The sequence below is a fragment of the Neophocaena asiaeorientalis genome, unplaced genomic scaffold (assembly GCF_003031525.2).
Source record: "Neophocaena asiaeorientalis asiaeorientalis breed wild unplaced genomic scaffold, Neophocaena_asiaeorientalis_V1.1 scaffold430, whole genome shotgun sequence".
NCBI classification, from domain to species: Eukaryota; Metazoa; Chordata; class Mammalia; order Artiodactyla; family Phocoenidae; genus Neophocaena; species Neophocaena asiaeorientalis.
Genome location: NW_020173691.1, coordinates 4,067,836 through 4,083,448, shown reverse-complemented (window position 1 = coordinate 4,083,448; position 15,613 = coordinate 4,067,836).

The window sequence follows — 15,613 nt, the reverse complement described above, 5'->3', positions numbered from 1 at the left end:
CAGAGACTTGATTGGGAAGGGGCGCCCTGGAGGAGAGCAGGAGGGTAAGGGAACCCAGGAGAACTGCTTTGCCATGGGGCTCAGTCTCAGATTTTATGGTAATGGGGTTCGTTTCTGGGTTGTCTCTGGCCAATCATTCTGACTCAGGGCCCTTCCTGGTGCCAAGAGCATCACTCAGCCAAGATGGATTCCAGCAAGGATTCTGGGAGGTTGGTGGGACATGTGGACTCGCATCTCCTCTCTCCTTTTGACCTTTCCCGAATTCTTCCCCTTGGTGGTAGCCTGTTAGTTCCGCATTCCTTACCAGGACATTCTGTTGTAAGAGAACTCATGTAAGTGGCTACTATCTTGCCTGGCCAGGGCGGTGGTTTCGGTCAGTGATTTCCCTAACGATACTGTCAGAAACGTTTACTGTTTGTCCCTGCTGAAAACTGACAAGATATTTAAAAGTATTTTTTTTAAGTAGTTGGTCAAATTAAAGGCTGATATTCTGTTTCAAAGCCTAACAGAAATTTTTTAGGCTTTCTCCCTGAAGCTAAAATAAAACTATGTACCCAGAGGGAAAGAAAAGTGTTCTAAAGCCTTTGTGGAAGGATTTACTAAAACATTCCAAAGACAAACAGCTCTAAACCCAGAACATAAAAATCTTTTGATTTCCATCTTAGTTGGAAATCTCCCTGATATAAAAAGCAAATTAAATACAATGTGGCTGAATGGGTGGAACAACATGTGATGTCATATAAGCTGCAACCCAATTATTTGAGGAATTAAAAGCAACTGTCTTTATCATACAAATCTTTGCAAAGCCAGAAATGTAGCTCTAGAAACAATTCAGAGTCAGCTATCCTTTTAAACAACTACCCTCACCTATTCATCTCAAAAGGCTTATACGTACTGTAAAAATTCTGGCCTTAGGAAACAAGAGTCCTTCTTAGAGGAACTTGCATTCTTTCCCTGTGCCTTTGAGATGTAAATGTTCTTCTTGATCCCTCCAAGAACTCTTATCTAGTTCATCTCTTTAAAATACAAACTTCAGGGCTTCCCTGGTAGCTCAGTGGTTCAGCGTCTGCCTTCCAATGCAGGAACACAGGTTCGGGTCCCAGTCCGGGAAGATCCCACATGCCGTGGAGTGGCTGGGCCCGTGAACCATGGCTGCCGGAGCCTGTGCTCCACAAAGGGAGAGGCCACAACAGTGAGAGGCCTGCATAACGCAAAAAAAAAAAAAAAAAAAAAAAAAACAAAAATGGGGGAGGAAATTTTTCTCATCCTGGTGGTGATTTGGAGACCAGAGACTACCTGATTGTGACAAAGACTTCATCTCTTCAGGGATCAGAAAAGGGGCCGAAAAAAAAAAAAAAAAAAAAAAAAAAAAAAAAGAAGTGCAAACTTAAGGGAGGTAATTCTTCTTAAGGTCTTAAGGGAGGTAATTCTTATCAGAAGAAAAACAAAAGGAAGAAAGGTTATTTTAAAACTTAGACAAATGAAAAATCTTACAAATGAAAAATCTTAAGTGTCTTCTCTACAAATATTAATAAAAAACGTTAGCCATCTGAGCAGGTAACCTTAAGTTACTCCACCTGTAAGAAACGTAATTTGGATTCAAGTTCTCTTATAACTAGTGAGTTTTGTATTATTGTACCTGATTGATGACTACAATTTTAAAATGAAAGCCTTAAGGTTTCTGTGTCTGTACGTTTATGTGTGTCTATGTATATGTGAGGTAGATATGTGATATTTTCTACCTATGAATGGTATTACTAAAATTAATTTGTAAAAGAGCTCTATTTTATTGGCTTAAAGAAGATTAAGGGCTTACATGAATTAAGAATTCTTAAAACTCTCAGAAATATAAAAGTAACTAATCCAAAAGCTTTTTCAAATCTATGTGATCTGGGAATTTATTTGATATTAAAGCTAGTTTGGGGGTTTAATTAAAGCAGGCATGTCATTAGAGTTTTCAGCATTAAATATAATATTTTATTCTACCTTGGTTTAGGAAAGGTCAAATAAGTTCATGTTATCTCTTACAACATCTGTCAGCAAGAAAAATAGCTTGGGATGATAGCTGATTTTGTCTAGTATCTCATGACGTTTTTATTGGTAGTCTATATATAATTATTAGGAGCAGTGAATTACATAGATGAAAGTGGTACAAAAGTATAGAAATCAACTTTTCAACGATAATGAGGCTTTAGAAAACGTTTACTTAAAAGTAGTTTCTAAAATATTTTGGTAACTTGAAAACTTAGGGTTCTGCTGAGTTAAGTCAAATGATGAAAAGTCACTTAATATCTAGATCATTTCTAAATAAGATAAAATACTAAATCATTAATTGCTAAACACGGGTTTATCCACTTTTGGCTTCCTTTTTCAGAGAAACTAATTATATTGATGTCTATTAGTAAATATGTTTTGTGCCACACTAAAAAGTTTAGTATGAGAAAGCATATGTTTCTTGAAATTATAAGTACTTATAAATGTGCCAAGTTAAAGAATGCTAACATAAAAGATAGTTCATAGTTGCTTACTTAATTTTCATTAGAAATTAAGGTTTTTAAGGGTTAAGAATTCTAACATATGTAATTAAAGCTACTAGAAATAATAAGGGGACATCTCCTTATACAAGGAAAATAGGATGCATGTTTTTCAGTAAAAGAAGGGATGAAGAATGGAGATGCATTTTGTTGTCGTTGTTGAGGGAAAAGAAAGCAGTTCTGCCCTAAAATGAGGCTGTTTGTTTCAGAAGGCGAAAGAGAAAAAAAAACAGAACAAAATCTGAATGTAAAAAAAAAAAAAAATTGGAGAAAGGGTGTAGAAAAGAAATCTTTTCAAAAGATATTTTAACATGTGGTCAAACTGGCTGAGATTACATTTAATTAAGGTAAATAAACTTTAGTATCAAAAATAATCTGGTACAAAACTAGATTGGAGTTTTTCTGTTAAAGACAAACTCTCCCAAATGAAAATATAAATGAAGCCTTTTTTGACCTGGAAATAACTTTGGGATTTCCAGAGAGCCTCTGGAACATCTCAGAAGATTTGTTCTCGCCCCTTATATTGGGTTGGCCAAATATTTCATTCAGGTTATGGAAAAACTGGAACAAACTTTTTGGCCAACCCAATAGAAAAGAGATGCTAAACAAATTAGGCTTATTTGATATGTTAAATTATATGGGAAGCATTGTCAAATAACAAATAGTATTAAGTCTCTATGTTGTATTTCCATATGTTATAAGTATTCCAGAAATTGTGTGAAATTCCTGGAAATCTCATATGTCCTGGTATAAGGGTATCATTTGTAATTCTAATTATTATCTTAAAATGTTATATATCAAAGATATAACTACATTTCCTTTTCAAGTAAACTCTCATTAGATCTGTAACAATGAACATTTTTAACATCTTTTGTCATTTTTCAGACAGTTATTGTTTTTGCAAAAGTGTTCTTTCAATAGTGCATCCTCTTCATGGAGATTCATAGGAAGAACTGTGACAAGTACAGGTTTCTGAAGTACACCTTTGTAAACAAAGATGGAACATTTACTTTTTCTCTGGAAAAGAAACATTTATTTGATTCCTCCAGAATTCAGAAATTCTTGAGTATTCTTTTCATAGCAACTTAGTTATTTGCATAAGTTCAATTAGAATCTATTCTTCGTGTAATAGGACACAATTGGAAACATTGGCTATACTATCAAAGCTTTGACTGCAGTGTCACATTTGAGACAGATGTGCATAGACTCAAATACGACCAGACAGTTTTTAAGAAAGTAAGGTTGACTTTATGGAGCCAGTGAAGCCGCTTGTTTCAGGTCCCAGAAAAGCAGTCTTGAAAGGATCTTAAATGGTTGATCATTGTTCTTGCTGCACTTGTGATAATCAGGCCAAGTTTAATGCAAATAGACTAGTTTCACTGTGATTATCTTTTGTAAAAAAAAAAAAATTGGAGGTAATGGTAGAGAGAAAAATTGTGTTTGCATTTTTGTCTATGTGGAATTCTGGCCATGTTGTTTGCCTTTGAGGTTTTGTTATATACCTATGGCTGGATTGGGTCCTGAATTCTTCTAGATTCCTCAGATGTCTGTCTACAGCTCTCCAAACTAATGCTTCCAATTTTCTCCCGTTCTTTGGATTTGTAATCACTAAGAAGGACTTCCCTTGAATCTCCTTGCAAGAGAATCTCCTCACTAACCAGATGGAAGCTAAACTTCAGGGACTTGAACCTCGTGTACACATCTCGCAGTTAAAGAAGGGTCTGCTTGACATCTGGTCCTGTGCAGATACTGGAGACCTTTGAATCAAATTGACGAGGAAGAGAGGCAGCTGACGCTGATGTAGATTGCTTTCACTCATGACACTGGGTCAAGACTTCCCACTTTAACTAAACAGAAAACCCTTTCTTTTCTTTCTTCCCTTAACTCTGGCATTGGCCTGGAAAGATAATGTCATCATCCATATATCTCCGGCCACTCCTAAGGGGGGTAATCTTTCAGACTGCTGGATTTGTCAGAAACTCTGATCTGTCCATAATACTAGAGATGCCCTGGTCCTCCCTGTGACCAATTTTCCTTCTATTCTCAATGTTACCATAATACTGTAGTTCTTCCCATCATAACTTTCTCCCTTATTTCCAATGCCTCAGTTACTCTGGAATAAATTCGGTCCCCTTTCTATTGTGTTAGACTCTAACCCTGGGGGTCTGTTTTCCTGTGTCTGGTTAACAGTCCCAAACCTAGGGAACCTTGCATCCAGATTCTATACCAGAAAGGGACACAAAGCAAGGGTAGCCAAAATAAAACTACCTGTGTGATCTCTGACCCTTAAATTTTACTGGCCTCCTTGGCTGTCACCTTTCAGCCCTGAGCCACAGACTCAAATGGGAATTACCAAGAGGTAATCATGATTCAAAATTGGCTTCCTCTGTAAGATCACTGATCCCCTGACTAGGAGAAAGTACAAATGAAGCTATGATGGGAACCTCTCCTTAACTCTTTTTCTTTAAACTTGCTTTTAATTCTTTCTTTCTTTCTTTATTATTTTTTTAACATCTTTATTGGAGTATAATTGCTTTACAATGGTGTGTTAGCTTCTGCTTTATAACAAAGTGAATCAGCCATACATATACATATATCCCCATATCTCCTCCCTCTTGCCTCTCCCTCCCACCCTCTCTATCCCACCCCTCTAGGTGGTCACAAAGCCACCTCCTAGAGAGATGGAAATCTCCTTAACCCCTGAAGATATTGCTGAATCTGCTGCTAAAGCAAGAGCTGCCCAACAAAAATCCTTATACTCTCTGGCCAAAGTTGTTCCTGGTAACAGGATAGCCCTTGATTATCTATCTTTTAACTCCTTCCCTCCTTCTTCTACCTACAAAAGCTTTCCATTTGGTACAGCTCCTTGGAGGGCCTTTCTATCTGATAGATTGGATGCTGCCCGGTTCACAAATCATTGAATAATGCCAATTAGACCTTCAAATTTACTCAGTTTTGTTTTTTAACACAAATCAAACAGTAAGATATACACACATAATAGTAATAATTACCACGATTAAAAGATAAAACAAGATTATCACCTGAGAATTTTTCAGAATTGAATTGAAAAATGACTTGAGTCCTCGCATTGAAAGTCCAAATATCAAGGAGGTAGTTTTTGTTTTTTGAGCTGTTTCAACAGTTTTCTAAATGATTATGCCTCCTTCAAGTGACCCCTATGGTCTCCTTAAATTTTGTAGACCACTTAATTTTCTATCATCTCGTATTTTCTTAGCATCCTTTAGCTTCTCAAAATCTTGAATCAAACTCTTCTCCATTATGTTACTTTGATCTCTTCATTTTTCCTATTTAGTTTCCTTGGTCCTTTGTAGTTTTCTGGAGGACTTTTCACTGTTGTATGCGACAGACCGTATCACAGAAAGAACACTGAATAAATTAGAGTTATTGAAAGGTAGAGTTGGGAGCATGTGATAGATATATTTAAATATTTCTTATAAATATCATCAATAATAACCAACTTTGGCTGTTGATTATCACTGCACTATCTAGCTATGAAGCAGAGCTATCAGAGTATTTTGAATACTTCAGGAGAAATATGAAGCTCAGGCCTTCAGCTAACCCTAAAGTTCTTTTCTCCATTTACATTAGTGACATTCTCTAATCCTTAATCCTCAGACATGTATGTTCAGTAAACTCACAGAACCATGTCTTGATTAAATACAGCTGTATAACTACCCAAAGCACAGGTTTAACAGCAATCTTCTTGTCATCGCTCAAAAATATTTTAAAACCTTAACACAAAAGGTTACAAATTAATTATTTGTAATGTCCTAAATCCCTTTATTGCATCTCTAAAGCTCCCACATTTTTTTAGCTCTCACTTCCTAACAAGCACTTAAAAAAAATCTTAGAAACACATCATTAATTAGAAGAATCCTCAGCCTTGTTTTCTTTTCTTAGCTGATTTACGCAACCTCCTCTCTGCAATCCTCTTCTTTTCCAGGCCTTTCCTTAACCTTCCCTATGACGCCCTTTCTCCCCTAAGATCCTTTGAAACGGAACTTTCACTAGAGCAGAGAGAGGAAGTGGAGCCTTAGCCCTTCCCTGACCTCTTGGGGACAAACTACCCTTCACTGAAGGCTCTTCTCTTCCATTAGACCGAATAATGCCCTTGCCTGTAATCCTAATTGCTTAGTTTGTCTATAACAAGATTTTCTGGGATGTTAGCCTCTGAAGAACCGAAATAAAAAGCTTCCTAGAGCGTGTAGAAAGTAGAGTAATCCTGTTTTAGGGGACATCTCTTCTAGGTTTGGGTTTCTGCCAGAGGTCTCCCCTTGCTTTTGTAATATAATCTAATTCAAGATAGAAGAGTGTTTTTAGAACCTAATGCCTTGGTAATCAATTTAGGTTTGAATATTTCATAAATTTAGAACTTAAGGTTTCAGTTGTGGGTGTTCCTTATGAAAGTGGCTTCTTAAGAAAACTGGACCTGTTGACTTTCTGGACAGTGCATAGACTTTATGAGGTATGATGATGAATTAGCTATAAAAGCAGAAGGATTTACAGATTCTATTTCTGGTTAAATGTCCATCCGTTAAAAAGGGGGAGATAATTGTGCTGCACAATTTATATTTCAAATTTTGCCTCACCTAGATATTTGAAAACTGGTTTAAGGTGTTAGCCAAACCAAAAATGCAGTTAAATTCACCCAATTCTGATTTAGACCGTGTATTTAAGCCCATTTCCCATTGGGCTGCTTCCCGGAGTGAGCACTATCTGTCAACTGCTTTAAATATAAACGAAGTTCAGCAAAACATTATATAAACAGAAGGGAATTATTCTGTTTTCCTGCATCAGACTGAAATGCAATCCAACATATGATTTATACTCCATATTATTGGCCTTGTTTTTTAGTGTAGGTCAAAAAGAAATGTCTTTTAAGAAAACAAACTTATGGTTACCAAAGGGGACGGGAGGGGGGAGATAAATTAGGAATTTGGTATTAACAGATACTACTATATATAAAATAAACAACAAGGACCTACTGTATAGCACAGGGAACAATATTTAATGTCTTGTAATAACCTAAAATGGAAAAGAATCTGAAAAAGAATATATATATATGTGTATAAATATATATGTCTGAATCACTTTGCTGTACACCTAAAAATAACACAACACTGTATATTAACTATATTTCAAATTAAAAATGGTTAAAAAGTATCTTTTAGGTATATAAAGATAAATTGTGAGCCATTATTTTGTACTATAATCAAAACTCTCATTGATCTGCACCTGGGAGAGATTTAAAGTTATTCTCAATGTTGTCTTAATACCTCTGATATTACTTTCAAATTTCATGAGAATATTATTTTAAAACTAAGATGTACATAAACATGTTAGTTCATTAAACACTGGGCAAACACAGATTAACATGATTATTTAATTTCACCTCTAACAAATATAATGATAGCATAAAATCTATGTATTTTCTCCATTTCGACTTTATTATAAAGAGCAAATATGAAAGGTCAGTAACTAAACATGTGGTATGAATACCATTATGGTTAGTGTTCTCGAATGAATTTTTAGTCTTTAGGAGATGAACTGCTGCATATTGTATTCAGTTTGGTTTAAATAACCACCCCCAAAGTTCAGATAAGTATCTGAACTTTATCCGAACTATCCAAACTTCCTTTAGTTTGTGATTCAAGTCTGAAAATCTCATGAGAACAGATGCTCTTGCAACTTTCCCTTACTTCCTGCTTCATTGTGAGAACCAGGTTTCCAAAGAAATTCTTACATGCATAAGAAGTCTGAATGCATGATGCTTGTTGGGGACTTTTTCTGCCATTTAAGTTAAAATCTGTTATGGCTTTTATCCAAGTGAAATTTCAGGTCTTTTCCTTCTTACTATCTCCATGATGTTCGGATAGCTTTGACCACTATTTTCAGCTTGAAACTCTTCCTCCTTAATCCTCCATGGCATTAGTTTCTCTTGATGCTCCATCTATCTTTCTGGTCTCCCCTCAGTTTTTGCTTTGACATTTGCTTAATCTAAATACCCCTTCATTGTTTCGGATTTCCCAGGCTCTTAATTCATACAATAAGTAAACATTGAGCACTTTCTATATGCCTAACACTGTTGTAGGTACCAGGTTTATAGCAATAAACAAAGCAGGAAAAAACAAAATCTTGCTCTCATGGAATGCAACTTTTAGTGGGGGTAAACTGATAGGCAAAACAAACAAAAAGAAATAAAATATTTAATGTACTAGATACTTTTAAGTTCTATGGGGGGAAATAAAGAAGGATAATAGGGGAAGTCCCAAGAAGGGGTAGAGTAGAAATGGGGTTGTTATGGTACATCTCACTGAGAAGATGCCATTTGAACAACAAGACCTGAAGGAGGAGAGGTCGTGGGCTAAGTGGACAGAGGTCACTCCAGGCAAAGGGAACAGCATCTGAAAAAGCTTGGAGACTAGCATATGTCTGGTCTGCCTACTGTCTTCCTTTTCTTCTCACGCTATACATTGTCTATTTCCATGGACTAAGTTATCAACAAAATGGTCATCACTCCAAAATCTGTATCTCTATTTTGAGTGCCATACTCTAACTTCCTGCCAGACACCTGAATGTGTTATGAGCATTACAAATTCAATATATCCCCAAACTTAACATGTTTCTTCCCTCTGATTTCTTCTATTATCACAAAAATATCCACATAATGATCAAAGTCAGAAACCTAGGAATCCTTTTAAGTTTCTCCTTTTCCCCTACTTTCCACATCAAACTTGCTTTTCCATTTAACACTATTTATTAAGAAACTGTCTCTGTGCTGTATGCTGTGGTGGAAAGATTAATCAGTGTGCAAAATACCTACTAAATGTTTTTTTCTTTTTTTTCCTTTATATTTGTCTACCTCTCCACAGCTACAGCCTAAGTGTGTCATCAGGTTATAGTAACAGCCTCCCAACTGGTGTCCTGTCTCAAAGTGCTCACATTTTCCTTCCTAGGGTCTTTGCTTTCAAAGTTATCCTTTAAATATGAAAATTATAAACAATCAAGGACAATGAAGAAAGAAAAATCTTGTATTGTGACATCTAGGAAACAATTCCATTTTAACTTTGAAATAAAATGCAATTTTTTTTGTGGGGGGGGAATCAGCAAAAAAACAATGGATGCTGCTAACAAGACAGAGGAGTGTGTCACATAGTAAACGCTCAGGAAGTGTTCCACATTATTATTTAAGTATTGACAACTTCTTATCATGCTTACTACATATCAGAGGAGCTGGACAGGTAACTCCAACAATGATGACCACACAGACATCTGCCTATCATTGGAAATAATTACAACACTCAGAGGAGTAGAGCAACTGATTAAATACTTACGTTAACTAAGAAATCACATAAGGTGATTCCACTTGAAAACTTAAAGACCAGAGCGACAGATAGATAAATGGACAGCAGCCCGAAAAGAAAGTGCCCTCTACGCCAGTATCACAATCCAATTACCAAAAACTTCCTAAGAAGAAAGAGAATCACTGAAAGGTTAGGAAAACCCTGGGAAATTTTAAACCCCATTTCTCTTTCAAGAATTATTAAGGAATTTATGGAAGATTCATGGTAGTCATAAAAAATATTTAGAAACTTTTTTTCTAATTTTCTATTGAAGCTAAAAGAATTACAAATTCCAAAATTTATATGTCTACCCATACCCTCTCCCCTAAACTCCATCTCTACTCTGCTGTGTACTAAATATCTCAAAGTTAGTGTATCAAATATAATTCCTGGTTTCCTTTGCCACTACCCCTCCCAGCAATCTGCTCCTTTCCCTGTTTCCTCCATCTCAGTGAATGGCACCTCTGAGTACCAAATTTCTCAGGCAAACAATCTAGGAGTCATCCTTGATCACTCTCCTTCCCTCACTTCCATGTGCAGAGCCAGAGAAAACTCACTAAATTCATCTCCTTCACCATTGCCACCATCATAGTCACATCCACCTTCATCTTTTCCCTTGACTATTACAACAGCTTCCTAACTTGCCTCTCTGCTTCTTCTGTCTCCCTGTAGTCTACCTATATCCTAGTTATATCAGAGTAACCTTTTCATTTAAAAAAACCATAATTCTGATAACAGGGATTTTCTGCTGAAGCCCTTAGGATAAAATCTAAATCCCTTATCATTATCTACAAAGGCCTACATGATTTGGCCCCTTCCTATTTCTCAGCCCTTGTGTTCACTCACTATTCTACACTATTCTACTACCTCTACTGTTACAAATGGGTAGGAATGCTTTTAGCTGCAAGCAACAGAATATCTGATAAACAATGGCTTAAACCATAAGGACATTTATAATTTACTTACCCAAAATCCCAGAAATAGGTAAAATCAGAATTGGTCCAAAAGTCAATGCGATCAAGGACCCAGGCTAATTTTCAGTTTCTATTTTACCATCCTTAGCATGTTGGATTGTAGTCCCTAGGCTTATTGCCTCATGGTTACAGCGTGGCTGCTATCATGCCATTCTTCACATCTGCATTCTAGGCAGGAAGAAGAAGGAAGGGAGAGAAGTTGTAGCTATCTTTTTGCTTGGAAGGTAAAAGCTTTACCATAATTTTCCCTATGTCTCATTACCCACAAATAGACTTCATTGTTTCAAAGTAGGTTAATGATCAATCTTGGCAATAAGAGGTGTTGGGAAAGCTACTAACTTTCAAACACCATATTGGCAAGAGGCAGGTGAGATAGGAATTGTCTACTGGATGAGCCAAATAATATTATTTGCCACACCGGCCTTTCTATTCCATAAATACACCAAAGTAATTCCTCCTTTAGGGCCTTTCCATGAGCTATGCCCACTGCTAGGAATGCTTTTCCCACATAACTTTTCATGACTTCCTCCTTCTGGTCATCCAGGTCTTACTTCAAATGTCATCCCCTAAAAGAGACTCTCTCTGATTACCCTGTCTGCAACTGCCCTCCGCAAACCTAAGTTACTCTTTATTCCATTATGCTATTAAACTTTTAAAGCACTTAGAATGAGGAGGATGGAAGAATGGAAAAGCAACTACTTCCCTATTTTCCAAAGATGGAGAAGTAAAAAAAGAAAATTACACATTAGCTGGGAAAGAAAAAAAAGAACAAAAATGAAAAAGTAAAATTTAGTTAGCTTCCCTTTTATCAAATAACCACGCTGTCCATGTCCACTAACATGCCCACCTTACTCACATTATCCAATTTCCACTCCAGAGGTAGAAGTAACTGACCACTCTGGGAGTGCTGAGCAGATGACATAGAAACCGCCTGTAAAGGAGGTGTTGTGTGCTGACCCACTGCCAGGGAGTAATTGTTTCAAAAGGACAGCTTGCTTCTGGCATTAAATACTAAAATTAAGACTTGACTTTTCAGCCTTCAAAGCCTAAACGTTTGGCATCAATAGTAGAAACCTAGCATTTTCAGTGCTCATATGTCCAAAAGCTGGAGAGCTGGAAAACGCTAGGAGTCCCAAATTGGTGTACACTTTGGAATATTTGGCCCAGGAAAATGTATATCCTCATGCTGCAGGAAGTTGGTTTGCAAAAGAAGGCTGAATTGGGGCCAAAAAGCAAGCACCATTTGCCAGAGTGTAGATGAAATATGATAGTTTCCTGCACAAAGTTTCTTTTTAGAAGTTATTTGCAGCTGCCATGACACATCTTTAAAGCTGTAATAGGCAGAACTGTTATTTAGGAATTCCGACGCAGGAAAACAAATCTCAATTGTTTACATTTAAACATGATATAGTGAAATACTAAGGGATAAATGTAAACATTACAGATTGGACAAAGCAATGCATGTGATGCGTGGCTCAAATCACAGCATAGACTTAAATGGTCCAGATCAAAAGCAGGAATTTTCATTTCCATAGAAAAGCTGTATTTACTATTATCCTACTTAATAGACTTTATGATGCTGTGTTGAGAGAAAAAAACATTGTCTTAGAAAGTGTTTAAAGTCAAAGTAATATGATGATGGAGCTCCACTGCTTTTAAAAGAAAGTTTTAATTCTTAATAGATAACAGTACCGTTAATCATACTTTTTATTCCCTTTGAAGAAAGAAGCATAATTATAGAAATTCACTATGCAAAATTTACTGGTTAACAAAAAACATTCAGTGTGTGATTTGAAAAGTTAGAAACTATGTGTAACCAAGACTGGACTATTAAAATAGATTAAAATTTGGCAAGCGGATAGGAAACAGAGGATGTCTGCAGCAATGAAGAGTTCAAAACAAAAAGAATGAAAAAGATAAATTAATAAGGAGAGAAATGCAGAAGACAAAGGGGAGAGATTTTTAATATTATTTTTCAGTTTATTCTATTCAAGAATAACTTTGAGAGTATCAAGAGGCAATTTCCAATGAATTTTCTATTCTCTGGTGACATTAGTAGTAATTTAAGGTGCAAAGCACAGATGTAAAATATCTAAGGAAATGGGTCATTCTAATAAAAAAAAATTGGTTTTGAGATCCTTGTTGAATCCATACTCTTAGTTGCAGAGATGGTTGCTAATGGTAGAAACGCCTTTAGTATTCTTCATTCCCTATCTGGCCACCACCCACACAAACCTGTCCACTGATCTGTTGCTGTTTCTATGAGATACTGTTAACTGCAGAAACACAATCCTTTAGTGAGAATAAAGCCACAGACCTGGACTGATTTGTTTTGTTTTGTTTTGTTTTTAGTGGCTTTATATTGATCTTCACCTTAAAACACAAAAGCAAAGCTCCTAGGTCTGGAGCCTGACTTCCTGGATTCAAAATTGGCTCTACCACTTATTTACCACGTGACCTTAGACCAGTCATTGACCATCTCTTGCCACAGTCTCCTCACCTGTACAATAGAGGTAATACTAATAATGCCTAACATAAGGGCATAGATAAGGATTGCATAAGCTAACACAGATATAGTGCTTAGAATGGTTTCTGGAATTTAGTAAGTCAGAGCTATTATTATGATTATCTTATGCCATGTAATTGGTTGGGGAACAAATATCAATAAATAAACCTCGATTGAATCTGCTTCCCCTGTACCCATATGAACAAAGCACACTATCCTACTCTCTAATTCCAGTCTGAGATTGTGGCAGAGACATTTAGTCCTTACCAAGTAGTCCATACAACAGACCAGATGTAGTCCCTACATTTGTTTGCCAGTCACCCTTGCTGTTAATTAAAACCATATAGCTATCATCTGGCCAATGCATGAGAGAAAGTGGTGGATACCTCTTCCAGGCCTATCCAGCTCTCTTCCTCAGCCACAGCTCAAGACCATGAGCTCTGCATGGTGAAGTTGCCAGATGAAGTACGGAATCCCAACATGCATCAGAATTTTCATGAATGAGAAATAAACTGTCGTGGACACTGAGATTATTGTTTGTTTGTTACCATAACATTGCCTAGCATAATACTCACTACCACAGAGATCAAAATCATGCACAGCTCCTTAGTAAAGGAATTACAAAAACAAAACATTGTTATTGCAATCCCTTAATAATGACCGGTGAAATCTGCTTTCTCAATTAAAGAAAATTCAGTACCTTTTTCTCTTCTTAATTTCCCACTGGCACAGTAGCCAATCTGATACATAGTACTTTTATTTTATATCCAACTTAGTGTTATTTCAAATCTGTGGGGCATATTTACTACGGCCTCAACTCTCTAGACTGTGTTTTTGAAGCTAAAAATTTAAATATAAATAAAATTAGTGTATTTCTGCTGATTCCTCTCATTGTAGGGTACAGAACACATAGCAACCATTCGAGATATTAGCAATAGTTCACATAGAAATGGTGATGCAAGAGTGTGGCACTTGCATCCTTCAGGGACTCTCTCTTCCCCCTTATTGTTGTCTCACTGGTTTACATTTATCTCAGTATTTCTTCCTTTTACAATCATTAGGCAAGATATTACCCTATTATTTCATATGTTTATTTGAGTCACTAGTGGATTTATGTTTAGTGAAAAGATGGATGTGCTGTGATAAAGCTCAATTGTTAACTTCATTTGAAAAATTCTTTAAGGATGTCTTGCTCTTCAGAGTTCTAAAAAGTGATAAAATACAAATACAAAATCTCTCAGAAAGACCAAAGATCTCCCTTGCCCTACCCAAAAGGCTTAGCACATACTTAAAAAACAAAAACAAAACAAAACAGTGGACTAGAAAATGAGAAGTCAAGGACTAAAGCTATAATGATGACATGAAGTTTGATTTGTATGTCCTGAGGTTTTTAAGGGCAGACATTGATAAATCAGAGATCTGCCTTAGGGACCATAACGGTCCTATAATCTAAAGTACAGGAACTCGTTTAGGGAAAGAAAATACATAAAAGAAATTAGCCTGAAAGTTTCATTGGATAAGGTGTTTTGAGTATTCAAGACTAAATTTTTGAAACTGAGTTTCTGTTGCCAGGTCTATTTTTCTAACTTTATTCAATTAAAAGTTTTAAGAGACATATTTGCAAAGTTCTAATAGAACCCAGGCAGCTAAGAACTCTGGCTTCTGATATTTTAGTGAAAAGCCCAAGGTACAGTCATCATTTATTCATATTAAATTGTGGATTTTATAAACAGAAATAAAAAGGACAAAATATTTTTGAAGTAATGCATTTTGAATGATAAAAAACTGTTCTATGCTGTTCTCTTAAGCATTTGTACTACTTAATAAACATAGGAAAATGTGTCACCAGAAAAGTTTCACAGTCCTTTTCTACCTGAATAACAATAATCTTCTTAAAATATGTAAAAATAATTGCTTGCTTATTTGTTTGTCTGTTTTTAGGTTAAATATGCTTTGATGACATGCCAATGAGAAATATATTAGCAAAATGAAGCGGAGCAATTGAGTGGTTTGTTTTTATAACTGTTTTCATCTAAAATATTAAAGTGATTTAGTCTAAAATATTTTTAAAACACCTTCAAAAAATGAATTGTAGATCTAAGTTCAGCTGTTACCTAGACAGGAGGTATCTTGTGTGGTAAGCTACCACAAAACAAAGGATAAAGGAATTTTTATTGCTGATATAAATTATCTAGTTTTCCTGCTGACATAGTTTCTTTTCATTTTACCTCTGAG